This window comes from Mus caroli, unplaced genomic scaffold (genome assembly GCF_978045245.1).
Source record: "Mus caroli unplaced genomic scaffold, Mus_caroli_1 scaffold_1, whole genome shotgun sequence".
Lineage (NCBI taxonomy): Eukaryota > Metazoa > Chordata > Mammalia > Rodentia > Muridae > Mus > Mus caroli.
In genome coordinates, this window is record NW_028227256.1 from 153182775 (window position 1) to 153196408 (window position 13634).

General features: G+C 38.6%; 1 protein-coding gene across 1 annotated transcript in view; it reads left to right on the forward strand.

Moving 5' to 3' along the window:
- The window catches only part of Acbd6 (acyl-CoA binding domain containing 6), a 142057-nt gene that overhangs the window by 75102 nt on the left and 53321 nt on the right, over positions 1–13634 (forward strand). The window lies entirely within an intron of this gene.

Sequence of the window (13634 nt, forward strand, 5' to 3'; positions counted from 1 at the left end):
TCAAGCAGAATCAGGAGGTAGGTACTCTCTTGTTTTGTTTCTTTCTCACACATATTCTCAAGCTGTGTTTTTGGTGAAACACACTACAGGGCCTCATTCATTTTTTTTTAAGATTTATTTATTATGTATACATAATAATAATAATAAATACTCCTGCGTGTGTGCCTGAAGACCAGAAGAGGGCACCAGGTTTCACTAATGATGGTTGTGAGCCACCATGTGATTGCTGGGAATTGAACTCCAGGCCTCTGGAAGAGCAGCCAGTGCTCTTACCTCTGAGCCACCTCTCCAGCCCCAACCTCATTCATTTTTATGGCTAGATTACTAATATATGAGTACCCAGTGTTTCCTTTATCCATTCATCAGTTGGTGGACAGTGTTATTGCTTCTAACTTTTGACAGTTGAAATAATGTTATAAGCATTTGTGCATTTTTTTCTATTTTTATGCTTATTTCAATACCTCTTTTTTGGCTATTTTGGTTATCTACCTAAAGGTAGAATGCTGGAATCTTACAGTAAATTTTTTTTGTTTTACAGATTTATCTTTATTTTATGTGTATAAATGTTTTCCCTGCATATATATACACGTATATGCACCAAGTGTGTGCCTGGTATCCTCAGAAAGCATTTGGTCCCCTAGAACTGGAGTTACTGACCATTGTGAGCTGCCATGTGTGAATCTCTGAGAATCTAGCCCAAGTCCTTTGCAAACTCAACAAATACCCCCACCGCTAAGCCATCTCTCCAGCCCAATCTTTTGGTTATTCAGAATGTAATTTCTCACATGTAACTGTGAGTAATCCTAACCCATTTTCTGTAGAAGCTATACCATAGCTCCCCACACCCTGCCGCCAGCATTTGCTGCTTCCAGCTTCACTTAGCCTTAGCAACACTTATTTTCCCTTCTTTTCTAAAAAGCGATGTTAACTTTACCTCATGGTGACATGATTTTGATTTACTTTTCCCTAATGGCTAAGAAGTACTGAGCCCATTTGGGGGGGGGGGGGTTGTATAGCCTTGGGTTTTTTTGTGTAGCCTTGGCTGTCCTAGAACTTGCTCTGTAGATCAGGCTGGCCTTTGCCTCCCTAGTGCTTGGATTAAAGGTGTGTACCACCACCCAACTCTTTTGGTATATTTTAAAATTTATATTACACTTTTATGAACCTTTTGTTTATGTCTTTTACCTAATTTATTATTGATTTATTACTAGATTGATAATTTTAAAAGAATTATATAAACATTTTGTGTATCTTAAGACAACTGTATATATGACATGTTAAACCTGTTCATACTTCTTCCTGGAACTTTCTCCCTTTCATGACTTCTTTGAGCCACCTAGAATTACCCTATGACTTATACACATTAATTAGAGATTTTATTTTGTCCAGATGCCTAGCCAGTTGTTGTAATGATGTTTACTAACTCACCTGCCTGCTTCTTGTGACTTGCAGCATGTTCCTTACCTTAGTCTCTGGCTTCATCTCACTTTATCAGCAGCATCTTCCTCACCGTAGTCTCTGGTCTCGTCTCAGTCTATCTCCGGCTTGTCCTCCCAGCCCAGTACTCTGTCCTTCTGTCCCTCCGTAGGTTCTTAGGCCGTGTCCTTAATGAGCATGGCTTCAAATGTGTGAACGTCGGATAAGACGTCACTGTTCATTCAGAAACTTTTTACAGTGTGGCTTCTCTTTTTGTAAATGTGTGAAGTTGTCTTCTTCCCCTCGGTTTCCTTTCACTAAGTTAAAGCAAGCCAGGGGTGCATTCTATCTACACACCATTGTAAACATGTCAAGGGTACGCTAAAAAAATAAAGTTTCTTTTTTTTGTCTTTTTTCTTAAGATTTGTTTATTTATTTATTTACTTATTTATTTATTTTATGTGAGTACACTATAGCTGTCTTCAGGCACACCAGAAGAGGGCATCAGATCTTATTACAGATAGTTGGGAACCACCATGTGGCTGGGAATTGAACTCAGGACCTCTGGAACAGCAGACAGTGCTCTTAACTGCTGAGCCATCTCTCCAGCTCTCAAAGGTACTTTAAAGGAGAGCGTTCCCATGTTAGGCACTGTCTGAGGTTTCTGCCAGTTCTGTTGTTGGGATCATCCATCTCTGCCTTGTGCACTGAACACCAGCTTTAGTGCAGCAGAGGTTTCATGTGGGTTTTTAGGACAGCATGCTACCTGTCACAGAGTTTTCCTTGCTCCCTGCATTCACGTGGCCATTCTGTGTTGCTCTGACTTTGTTCTCGGTGATTATAATCTGACCTCTCTGGCCCCTGGTATTGGGAATGGTTTGGCTCTGTCAGTCTGAGTTGGTAACAGGCCTCCGAGTCAGAGGGCTCCTGCGCTCGGGTCTCAGAAGGGCTCTCCCACTGTCGCTTCTCTTTTGGTTTCCTTATGAACAGCACTTTTCAAGTATAGACAATGCAAGCGTAATAAATGGAAGTAAAGGTTCACCTCTCTCATGACTCAATCTTTCTTAAACAATATTATTATTGACTGGCTTATTGGTTGCCAAAAAAGAAAATCAATTTTATTAGGACTGTTTGCTTGGCCATAGATCTTGGTACTAACCCAGCACAGGCAGGCTGATGTTATCAACTGTCTGAAGAATTGCCTTCCTCAGATCCTGGAATGAAATCATTAGAGCTGGGTCAGGTCTGCTCTGTGTATTCCCGTCACTTTACTCTTTGGTCTATCTCATAAATTCCTTTACTGAACTGCACTGGCTGGCTTCTGTGGAATTGGTGAGGTTGGAACTAATGTCTGTTTCTAAGAAAGAGTCTTTATGATCTCATCTGTTAATGTATGCTAACAGATGTTTTGTTTCTTCTTGCTTTGTTGTGACTTTTGCTTCCACTCTGGAAGTTGGGATATTGTCATATTTGGTGTTAGGATAATGGTGTAAATGCTGTATATGTGTGTCTGTGTGTGTGTGTATATGTGTGTCGTTGTGTGTATGCAGACACACTTCTATGCACTCTTCTTCTTGACTCATCTTTTCAGTTCTTAAAACCACTCCTCAGACACATGATATAGATACTTTGTTGCTGTAATAAGACATAATAAGTCAGCTTAGTGAGGAGAGGGTTTATTTTAGCTTGAACTTTCAGTCCCGATCCATCACTGAGGGGTCAGAAATGGAACTCCAGCAAGAACTAGAACAGGAACTATGAAGGAATGCTGCTCACTGAGTCACGTTCACCTAGCTTTCTTCTATAGCCAAGGGCTACCTACCCAGGGATGACCCCACTCCCAGTTGGCTGGGCCCTTCACATTTTGCCTTAGTCAAGACAATCTTCCACAGACCTGAGCAGAAGGCCAATACGATTGTGGTTTCCCTTTCCGGATGATTCTCAATTATGTCATGTTGACAACCGGACTAACCAAGGCAACATTAAAAGCATTTGGATGTCAAAGATTTATTGGTAGATGTTCTCAGATTTATTATAAAGTAGTATTAAGGCAATAAATGGGGTGGTGGGAGTGTGAGAGTCTGTGTGGTGAGTATCATCTGTATAATGGCTGAAACAGATCAAAATAAGACACATTTTGCTTAGGTGAGTAGAAGCACAAACTTAGTATGCTTTCATAGAACACCTTTCTGCTAACTATTTGTGGTAAAAGGTTTCAAAAATGTGAGAAAACTACAGCATAGTAAATAAACCACTGGTGACACCGCTGAGTGTGGTGTGAAACTTTTCCCCGTGTTTACACGCGCCCAGTGTTTTATGTGCACTGTGTCTGAGTCACCACATCAGCCCTGGAATGTGCACATGCTACTTTGTCTGTCCTGCTGAGGGAGAAGCAAGAGCTTAGAGAGTCCCTGGAGCTCTCCGAAGTCCAAGCTCTCAACCTCACCTCTGTAAAACTTGAATACATTGCAAGCTCATCTTTTGCATATAACTGCTTTTCCTTCCTTTAAAATTACTGAAGTGTAAAACAAATTCAGCAAGGTACATTGTACATACATCCTAAGGATATGTCTCACTGTGCACGCACATGCACATACATGCACATACATGCCCACGCACCTCCCTTGTAACTACCACTTATATCAAATGGCAGCTTTCCTGAACTGGAAGATTCATTCTACTTCCTGTTAAAATCCATACTTCCTGTACCACCCTGATGTGACTGTTATTCTGATTTCTATTGCCACTCATCACTTCTAGATCTTTGTGAAATTTGAATCTTTATAATAGTACTCAGTCTACAGTATCCAATATATAATATAGGTGTACTAGTACTCAGTCTACAGCATACAATATATAGTATAGGTGTACTAGTACTCAGTCTACAGTATATAATATATAGTATAGGTATAATAGTACCCAGTCTGCAATATACAATATATAGTATAGGTGTACTAGTACTTAGTCTACAGTATACAATATTAGTATAGGTAATACTCAGTCTACAGTATACAATGTGTAGACATTGTATCTGGCTTATTACATTCAACATAATATTTATGATAGTCATCCCTGTTGTTACATGTATTTGTTCTTTCTTTCTTTCTTTTTCATTTTTATTGCTGGGTGATATCCCATCGTACACACATGCTACAGTTTGGCCCCTTCCCTGCTGTTGTACAGCTAGGGTTTCTTTTTTTCCCTTCAGTCTTTTGTTTATTATGAATAAAGCAGCTGAGAACACTGTTGCATGTGGACATCCATTTAAACTCTCTTTTCAGTATGTTTTCCTTGGAGTAGAGTTGCTGGGTTATAGGATAACTCTGTGTATGACTCTTTGAGGGGCTGCATGTTTTTCCTAAGAGTGGTGCCATTTTCCATATGCACCAGCAGAGTATGAGGGATCCAGTCCTCTACATCCTTGTTGACACTTGTATCATCTGTCTCCTTATTATGTCCATCCTAATGTGTTTCCAAATCATATAGAAATTAGTGTTTTGTATTTGGGGATGGAGGTGGGTCTATGACAGTGACTCCAGTTCTGGTACTTATTAGCCACACATAAGCTCATGGGAAATTTTTCTATTCAGATACCATGTCTATTTTATTTTATGTTATATTATTTTACTTATTTATTTTTTTAAGACAGAATCTCACTGACTAGCCTGGAACTCACTCAGACCAGGCTGGCCTCAAAGATACAGAGATCCCCCTGCCTCTCTGCCTTTGAGTTCTGGGATTAAAGGTGTGTGCCACCATGGCTGACTGTGTGTCCACTTTTAAAAAATAGAGTGTCTTTCATGGATTTGACAGGGTTGTTTATGTATTCTGGATACAGATCTCTTCATATACACGATTTGCAAATATTTTCTTCTACTCAATGGATTTTTCTTTTATTGATAGTGTCTTTTGAAACAATGTTCTTGTTTTAAAATTTTTAAAAGTTTGAATCCTATTTATTTTTTTATTTTGTGTGAGTTTTAGTATAATTTTTCAGAAACTATTGTCTAATAAAATATTGTTATGATAATTAAGTACTTTAAGACGTTTATAGTGTTATCTATTTGATCTTTGATTCCTTTTGAATGGTTTGCATAGCTTATGAAATAATATTTCTGCTTCATTTTTGTATGTAGATATCTAGTTGTTTAAAAGTCCTATTCCCTCTTCCATTAAATTTCTGTAGTACCTTGTCAAAACACTTGACCACAGATGTAGAAATCTGTTTTCAGACTCTCCGCTTTCCCCTACTGTCATTATGTAAACTAAGAGTCACCGTGTTCTGCATATTCCTTCTGATCTGCTCAACTCTCCACTGCTTCTTCTGATATTCCCATTACATACCACACTTTCTAAAACTGCCCTGGGGTTCTTGTCCCCCTATCCATCCATCTATCCATCTCTCTTCCTTCATCCTTCCCTTCCCCCCTTCCCTACCTCCTCCCCCTCTCTCTTTTCATCTGCTTTCTAATACAAAGTCCCTGATCTCATCTAGCCATAATTGCCTCCTGAAGGCCAGTCAGGTATAGTCATGTGGCGGTAAGAGCTTTAACACACAAGCGTGGGACGGAGCCCTGTCTTCATGTTAACATGTGTTCTTTGTAAACAACATGTTGTTAGGCCTTAACTGTCCAGCATGAGAACCTTGGTCTTTGCTCTCCGCATTCCATTTCTTTGTATTTAATGTGACTGCTGCTTTTGTTGCAGTAAGCTTACTGCTTTGCTATTTGTTTTCTGTGTGTCCCACCTGGATGAGTGGTTTTGGTCTCTATTAACTTGTTTGGTACTCATCAGGTATTTTTTTTTAATTGTTGAATTTTGCCTTCTTTATTGAATATGTATTGAATATGTATTTCCTAGACCTTAGAAACTGCTTTTTTAGTAGTGGAAATTACAAATTACCATAATATAATTGTTGTGTCTTGAGAAATATAAGAACTGAAAAATGGTTTAATTTTGTTCTTTTCTCTGCCGGTGTTACTATGGTTATGGTGTGTTTCTTTTTTTTAAAATAGATTTCATAAGACACTTTTTGTATCAGATAGCCTTTTTAGATAGCATTTTATCTGAAAGCACTTTGCATTTCTTCTCAAGCCTCCCTGATACCTCTGATATCTTTCCTTTACCTGAAAAGCTGACTGAAATGTGTGCTATCGCATTGGCTTCTAGTGCTGAGCTGCCTCACCCTTTACTTGTGTGAAGGTGACTCTTTCACCTGCAGCTTAGGTGTGATTGTGATTGATAAAGCATTGCATATTGGCTGGAGATTTTATGTCTTTGTTTTTTGTTTTGTCTGTCTTTCTATCCTTTGCTGTCCTTCCATTGTCTTATAACCCACATATTTTCTATAGAGGATTTAGCTGTAATCCTTATTATTCTTAAGATATTGGACACATTTATTGAGAAAAAACCTACTAAAAGTGACAGAACTTTAAAAATTTGAATATTCCTAGATGTATCTAAGACACTGGAATTACAAAATTGACTTTACAGTTCAAAACCCTAACCTGGCTCTGATTACTCTTAAGATTCGTCCCTACCTTCCATGCTCCCAGCGTTTTACCTCACACTCTACTTCTAGATCGTGGTCACGCAGAGGTGGAGATGTGGTATTGTTTCCTTTCATCCATTGTTGTTAGTTTGTGAGGTTTGCTTTGGTTTGTTTGTTTGTTTTGTTTTTTGTTTGTTTTGTTGGTTTGGTTGTAACTAGATCTTCCTGTATGTCCCAGACTGGTCTGGAACTCACTATGTACCCTAGCCTTACCTCAACTCACAGTGATCCATCCCCCTGCCTCAGCCTCCTGAGAGCTGGAATTATAGGCATGAGTCACCACCACTGTTGTCTCCACAATTCATTGTTTGAGGCACACCCCTTCTGCATCTCTTCAAACAGGAAAAGTTTAAAGACTGCTTGAGATTTTTGTGTGCTCTCTACACATCCTGTGGGAGAACAGCTACTTTGTGTCCAGAAGTGTTCCTGCTTTTATTTTCCTCAAGTGTCTTGGTCTAAACTCTGTCAGAGCCCTTGCATAGATAGACCAGTGGTGCCAAGAAGCAGCAGCAAGATGCGTGTGTTGATTCCTCCCAGTAGCCCTCTGGTTTAGCTCACTTCCCCTTTTGCTTCCTTGACTCCTATTTGTCTTTATAACTACAATCTTGTCTATTAACCCAACTTTAAGAAAAGTGCTGCAAGGCTAGAGAGATGGCTCAGTGGATAAAGCACTTGCCACACAGGCAAAACAACTGGAGTTTGAGTTCCTGGACCCTTGTAAGTGCCCAATATGCATGGCAGCCTGTCTGTAATTACAGCATTTGGGAGAGCAGAGACAGGTAAATCTCTAGAGTAAGCTGGCTAGGTTAGCAGAGTCGTCAGGCTTTGGATTGAATAGAGACCCTGCTTGGAGAGTGCCCAGGAAGCACATCTGACATCCCCTGGCCCACACACACACACTCACACACACACACACACACACACACACACACACACACACTCACACTCACACACACACACACACACGCCCACTTATGCATGACATTCCTCCCCCAAACAAAAAAAATGCTGTCATGAGAAAACTATCCTGATTCATTTTCTTCAATTTTACTTAGAACCAGAAACCAGCTGTATAGATTTTATACATTTTTCATTTAATGTTATGTAGTGAGCACTTTTCTGTGCCATTTGGTTTATTTTCAAACTATTTTTTATTTTCTTTTTTATTTAAATGTCTTTCCCAACTGTAGGTTTTATATCCTTGGCAAGACTAGAATACATGGTGTAATTAGAATATATGAAAACTTCAAGATAAATGTGCTGCATCTTCCCAAAGGAACCATTTTCCTTAAAGGTTTCAGAGTGCAAATAATTTAATTTGAAAGACCTGTAAATCACTTTATGTATAAACATGCAGTTGTAGATTGAGATGTAGAAGACACGTGAATTACTTAGCCTAAACCAGGCATGATTGTATGATCTCATTACAGCCATGAGGAAAGGTCAGGAAGTAGAGTTAGGAAACTTTCCCAGTTCTTTTGATATTTCATCAGTTTTTCCTTAAGAGGTAAGTTTTAGTTTAGATTTAGCGTCCCTTTTTTTCAGTCCAATACATACACATCAAGTGTACCATTTTGTAATTTAGTGACATGTTAAGTTTTCTTTCAGGAGTGTCCCTTAAAGAAACACACTCCCAAAGTAATAAGGGGCAGCCTTTCCCTCTATTACAAATGCAGGGTTTTTTTTTTGGACAAGAAATAATAAAGGAAATATGCCATAAGTGTATAGAGATTGTAAGCGTACCAGATATCTGCAAATGGTTTACTGTTCTCAGATTCTCAAAATCTTTGATACCTTTATAAAAGCAGTTTTCACAGACATGGCCAATCTGCATCCAGAGATGCTATAGATGATCAGGGTTGAATTGGAGTCTTGGAACTATAATAGCAGCAGGGTTTGGCTGGAACATCTTGTTGTGTGGTATGTTAAACTACCACATTTCATCAACTTCAAGATGAAGTTCTTTCCTTTACATTTTAACATGTTGAAATTGAGAAGCAGCTTAGTCTTTGTTAACTTAGTAATGTGTGTGTCAGAGTGTGTCTGAGTGGAAGTACTCTCTGATGTCAGTCCAGTTGAGTGCATCCACTATTGTCTTGGCTTTGTTACTTAAAATAGTTTCAGAGGGGCTGGAGAGAGGCTCAGCAGGTATGGCCACTGGCCACTCTTAGAGGACACAAGTTCCGTCCCAGTACTTACATTAGGAGATTCACAACCACCTGCAACTCCAACTCCAGAGGCTCCAAATCCTCCAACCTCTGCAGGAACCTGCACTTATATGTCCGTACTCACACAGAGACAGACACATAATTAAAAATAATTTTGAAATAAATCTTAAAATCTTTTTTTTTAGAAAATAATGACTATAATTGAGTATCAAAACAAACATGTTATCGTATATGTTGAGAAACAAAAATAGGAATAAATTTAATACTAGTTGAGCAAATGTTCATCGTAAGGAGAATTACCATTAGTCTGTATTTATGTATGAGTATGTGAAAGAACAGGCACACATAGGTTTTCATATAAAGAGCTACACTGTATGCTAATTACGTTTTTAAAACAGATACTTTCCTCCAGGTTGTTCTTGGTCATGGTGTTTATCATAGCAATAGGAAGGCATTTAGGACAGAAGTTGATGCCAGGGGATGGATATTGCTGTAACCGATGTAAGCATTTTGTTTTGGGGAGCCCGTGGGAATGTTTGGAATTTGGGGTTGCAGAAGCCGTTGCGTGCTCAAAGCATGATAAACTATTTTGTGGGACCTTGGAAGATGGAAGTGTTGAGAGGAAATAAGGAAGCCTGGATTGTGAACTTTCAGAGGGAAGCAAAGGCTATCAGGGTCATTAATGTGATAATTTGAATTAAAAATCTGTGTTTTCTAGTCAGCTATGATTAACAAGAGACCAGTACACTGAAGTGAATCCTTTTTGCTACTGGGACAATAGATGCCAATTAGCTGAGGCTGAAAAAAACAGTGTGATTATTAAGAGGCCAGAATCATTGAGGCCAAATCTTCTGGGAAGTATTTCTCCAGCACACAGAGGGAAGCAATCCTATCCATCTCAGGATGGATGTGTGTTACAGGTCTCCCACCTGGTGCACACTTTGAAGGCATAAAGAGGTCATGGAGAATAGCTAAAGGCTTGGTGCCATGTGGCAGAGTCAAAGTTCCTGCAGAGTGGCCAGGAAGCCATTGGTGAAGGTGCAGACTTAGTTGCTGTGGAGAATCCAGTATATTGGAGATTCCAGGACTGGGGGATGACCATCAGGGACAGTGGGAGGTGTGGCATGAAGTCAGCCTGAACTTACAAGACAGGCTGTGTGTGTTGTGGTGGCAGAGCCAGAGCAGTATGGTTTCCCAAGCTGTTTGTACCTCAGAAGTTCATGAGTCCCAAATGTTGGATACTGAGTTATTTATACTGTTAGAGTTGTTTGGGCTTTTTTGTTTGTTTGTTTGTTTGTTTGTTTGGTTGGTTGGTTGGTTGGTTTGATTTGATTTTTACCATGCCCTGATTATTCATTCTTAGAATAAGAAGTATGTAACCTACTTTTTGTTTTACAGGAATCCACAGCTGAAGAATTATTAAAAGATGTTAAATATTTTATTAATTAATTTATTATTGTTTATGTATGTGTTTAGCCTGCATGTATGTCTGTACCACATGCATGCTTGGAGGCTGCAGAGGCCGGAAGAGGGCATCAGATAACCTGGAACTTAAGTTAAAATGTGGTTGTAAGCCTCCTTGTTCTGGGAGATGAACTTGAGTCCTATAAAAGACCATCCAGTCTTGTAGTCAGTAAGCCATCTTTTCAGTATCCCTGCCACCTTGCTTTATCAATTAATTTTTCATTTGAGATATTGAATATTTTAAAGAGATTAAACTTTTGAAGTGTTGAAAATTTTAAATACTGTGGGATTAAGTTATGCTCTGTTTTATATTGTGATACTGGCATGAGATATTGGGGATAAACAAGAAAGGAAAGGTTATGACTTAATAGTGATGTTTTGTATGTCAGGGTAACACAGGGTCAGTTGTGTTGTTTTAATTGGGAGGGAGGATTGTTGCTGTTTTGGTTTGGTTTGTTGTTTGTTTTTGTTTTTGTTTGAGGCAGGATATGTCTATATAGTCCTGTCTATCCTGGAACTCACTATGTTAAACCAGGCTGGCTCACAGATATTTCCTACCTTTGCCTCTTGAGAGCTGGAATTAAATGTGTGCCACCATATCAGCTGCCCACTATTTCCTTGACTAAGATTGAAATGGAAAGATACAGCCCACTGTGGGCAGTGCTACACTCTAGACAAGTTGTCCTAGGTTATATAGAAAAAGCAAGCGGGATGTACCATAAAGAACAAGCCAGTAAGCAATGTTCCTTTATGGTTCTTGCCTATGTTTTTGCTTGAGTTTCTGCTCTGACTTCTTCAGTGATGGACTGCAAAGTTGCTTTTAATCATGGTCTTTATCACACCCCAATAGAAACAACTTAGACAACGTGTTTTCATATATTCCTTCTTACTTTATTAACATATTTCAGATTTATCTTAAAGTGTGTGTGTGTATGTATGCATGCATGCATGTATGTATGTATGTATGCATGCAGGTGTCTACAGAGGCCACAGGTGTCAGCTCACTCTGAAGCTACAGTTCTTATAGTCAGCTGTAGGCTGCCTGATGTGGGTGCTGAAACCAAACTTGGTTCCTCTACAAGAGCAATATGTACTCTTAACTCCGGAGTCATTTCTCTAGTCCATAAATTATGTATTTAAAGAAATTATATTGTGTGTGTTTGGGTGCACATTTGCCAGGGCACCACATGTTGAGGTCAGAGGACAACTCTTAAGAATTGGTGCTCTCCTCCTTCTACCATATGGGTCCTGGGAATCAAACTCAAGTCATTGGGCTTGGTAACAAACACTTTAACCCATCATCGACCATCTTCTTTCTTCTATGTAAGGTATATTTTAGGGACTCCGAAACACACACACACACACTATACATAATAACAATTTTTAAGATTTTTCAAAATATTCTCTTGCAGTTCACATAACATATTCTACGAGTTACTCCATCTCATTTTTCTGAGTGATTTCTCTTTTATTCATACATAAGTTATTCAGTATTATTCTTTGTGCATGTAACATACTTTATTCAAAGCCCTGTCTTCTATGAATGGGCATGTATGTTGTTTCCAATATTTGGCAGTTATCAACCTAATACATATGTATTTCCCTATTGTTGGAGTTATGCCTTCAGAGTAGAGTTCTGGAAGAGGAATTAGTGGGTCAAATGCACGTGCATATGCATCTTGGGTAGATGTTGTCACATGTACTTCTAGAAGAGTGTACTTCTAGCTCTCATTTCCCCAGCAGTACATGAGCATGCCTGTTCCCTGCAACCCTGTGCATGCATCATGCTATTGTATTTTTAAATTATTGCCAATAGATTGTACTTTTATATTTTAAAATTTTACCCTTGACAGAGAACTGGCCTCAGTGATACTCGGGTTTGCATATTTCTGTAAGTGAAGTGTTAATCTCATCATACGCTTATATGTTTGAGAGACAGTTTATGTCCATTTTTCAGTAAATTGTCCACACACTCCTATCAAGTTTATTCTTTTGATGTTTCCATTTTGACATATTCTCTCTATATTAGGAATATTAATCTTTGTGGTATATGAACCAGACATTTCCCCCTTGTTTTTATTTATGGTACTTTTTTGCTGTGTAAGTGAAAAAAATTTAATTGCTAAGTAGTCAACTTAACAGAATTTTTATTGCCCTGGATATTAAGTCATAGTTTTCCAAAGCTTCTCCTTGCTGGGCGTGGTAACACATGCTTTTAATCCCAGCACTCAGGAGACAGAAGCAAGCAGATTTCTGTGAGTTTGAGGCCAGTCTTGTCCACACAGTAAGTCCCAGGGCAGTCAAGTCTTCATAATGAGAGCATCTCCAAAAAAGGCACTAGACAAATAACCCTTTTCTTACAGAAAACTTAAAGGGAATCCATGTTCTCCTTAAGTGCTTGTATGGTTTCATGTTTACATTGAGATCTTTGGATATGTAGTTTGAGAGGCAGATTTACTTTCATGTCTTTCCCCAAATGCCTTCCTAGTCTAACCAGCCCCAATGATTAACATGGGCCTAGAAGCTGCCACACTCATTTCCTGTATTCCCATGTGCATTTGTATCTAGTTCTGGACACAGCGGAGCTGTCCTGGTCTCATATTTATGTACACTATTTTAATTAAAAGTCTTTATAGCAGACTTGACTATTGGGGACAGTTATTTCTCTTTCGTTTCTCTTTTAAGTGTTTTCTTGGATGTTCTTGCCTTTTTAAAATATGAACTTAGGTATCACCATTTTACTCCAAAAATTAGCTTGTATTATTTATACTGGAGTTGCACTGAACTCTATCCAAGGAAAATTTCATCTTCCAATTTGATAATCTATTTTTACATATTCAGAAGTCTTTAGAATTTGCCTCTAAAGGTTTTTCCAATTTCTTAAATTTGTTCTATTTTTGTTGCTGTTAATGCTTTGCAAACAGGAAATTTTAGATCCTGATATTTATACTTTCGTGTTGATTTTATTCCATTTTTTGATTTTAAGTATTAGAAATAAGTTCAGGGTCTCAAAGAAACAAACCACCATTGCCACT